Source organism: Erinaceus europaeus, chromosome 16 (genome assembly GCF_950295315.1).
Source record: "Erinaceus europaeus chromosome 16, mEriEur2.1, whole genome shotgun sequence".
Lineage (NCBI taxonomy): Eukaryota > Metazoa > Chordata > Mammalia > Eulipotyphla > Erinaceidae > Erinaceus > Erinaceus europaeus.
In genome coordinates, this window is record NC_080177.1 from 65773464 (window position 1) to 65775642 (window position 2179).

The following is a 2179-nucleotide window of genomic DNA, read 5'->3' on the forward strand; positions in this document are numbered from 1 at the left end:
AAAGATATCTTTATAGTAGTGAGGATAAGCCAAATATATATAAAAGATGTTAGATAGCTACACCTATAATAAGAAGTGAATTCAGGGGCCAGATGGTGGTGCACCTGGTTAAGCACACACATTACAGGGCACTAGGACCCAGGTTCAAGCCCCTGATCCCCACCTGCAGGGAGAAAGCTTCACCAGTGGTAAAGCAGGGCTGCAGGTATCTTTCTCTCTCTCTCTCTCTCTCTCCCTCCCTCCCTCCCTCCCTCCCTTCTCAGTGTCTCTCTATCTCTATTCAATAATAAATAAAAATGTTTTTAAAGAAGTGAATTTAAATGACCACAAATACATAAGTTATGTTCTATACAAGCAAGAATATCTATCAGTATGCTTTTCCCTGTGTCTTTTTGTGAGCAGTGAGATCCTAACAAAAAAAGACCAGTTCATCATCAGCAACAAGTAACTAAGGAGATTCTCTCTCCTTAGGAAACTAAACTAAGGTCTAGAGAGAGAGAGTAGTATTACAGCAAAATATTTGCATACTTGTTACCCCAAAGACCCAGATTTAGTTGCTAGCACTACCATATGCCAGAGCTGAACCATGCACTGGGCCCCTCTCTCTATGCCCTCTTTCATAAAAAAATAAATTCAAAATAAAATTTTAAAAATCTAAACTAAGATATTTAAAATAGCAAATAGATAAAGTAATCACTACATCTCCAAGTACTGTATTTTTCATTCTGACCAGCACAGAGCAAAAGCACAGTGCTCCATTATCACAAACCATGCAGTAATGTTCTCCACATTTGGGAAGTCGCAGAGGTAAACACATCTGGAATACAACAGATGAAGCTCACCCTTGAAAAAACCACCTTCATGTTTATGGTGTTTCCCCTACCAGGTAAATAGTCTGGAGTCACTTTAAGTAAAGTTCAGCATTACTGCAAGCTCAAGCTATGTGTACACACCTCATGGAAGAACAAAGAAATAGTTAAGAGTTTAAGTACTTTGGGAGCAGTAAGACCATGAAGCATGCATATTAAAAAAAATAAAGATGAGAGACATATAGGGAGGAGCCTCAGATACTGGCTTTCACTACAGGCCTCTTGTGTTCTCACTGCCCCTAGTTTGTGAGCTTTAAACATTTAAATGATATAGTATGTAAACAATATATACTGGGTTGTCTACATAACACTTGAGCTCCAGAATCCTGTTTCCCACTATCTGCAGGATTAACATGGCAGTCATGTTCAATATTTCTGCATTGCTTGAAGGGGTAGTGTTGTGTCAGATGAGTCCCAAAGAGACTGGTGAATATTGAATGATCTCACTCAGAAGTGGAATTTAAGAGAAAGGGACAGAATGGAAAAACCAAGTAAAACTTGAACTAGGGTTGGTGTACTACACCAAAACAAAGGCCTCTGGGGAGGGAGGGTAAGAGGAGGGCCTAGGCGGGGTGGAGAGAGGTGAAGAGTGCAGTTGGGGTCCTAAGTGGGGGTGAGAGTGTTTTCTAAACACCTGTCTTAGGGAGATGGAAAATTGTACCCATGTGTCAACAACACTTTAGCTCCAGAATCTCTACCCCAATAAAATGAAAAAAGAAAAGGAAACCAAACCTCCCACTCATATCCTTTAATATAATTAATGGATTTATTATTTTTTCTTGTTTTCTTTTTTATTATTTTCAATTTATTTATTTATAAAATGGAAACACTGACAAGACCATAGGATAAGATGGGTAAAATTCTCACCACCAGAGCTCTGTATCCCATCCCTTCCCCTGATAGCTTTCCTAGTCTTTTCTTTTTCTAAAATATTTATTTATTTTCCCTTTTGTTGCCTTTGTTTTTTATTGATGTAGTTATTGTCATCGTTGTTAGATAGGACAGAGAGAAATGGAGAGAGGAGGGGAAGACAGAGAGGGGGAGAGAAAGTGAGACACCTGCAGATTTGCTTCACCACTTGTGAAGCCACTCTCCTGCGGGTGGGGAGCAGGGGATTGAACCAGGATCCTTACGCCAGTCCTTTGCACCATGTGTGCTTAACCCACTGTGCTACCACCCGACTCCCTGCTTTCCTATTCTTTAACCCCGTGGGAGTATGAACCCAGGGTCACTTGGGGTGCAGAAGGTAGAAGGTCTGGTTTCTGTAATTCCTTCCCCACTGATCCTGGGCATTGGCAGGTCAATCCGTA

The 2179-nt window shown here is 40.6% G+C and overlaps 1 non-coding gene across 1 annotated transcript; it reads right to left on the reverse strand.

The window, feature by feature from the left end:
• Positions 1–728: 728 nt before the first annotated feature.
• Positions 729–894, reverse strand: LOC132533543 (U1 spliceosomal RNA). Its single transcript, XR_009545417.1, has one exon. It is a non-coding gene; the product is annotated as a U1 spliceosomal RNA (small nuclear RNA).
• Between the last annotated feature and the right edge of the window lie 1285 nt (positions 895–2179).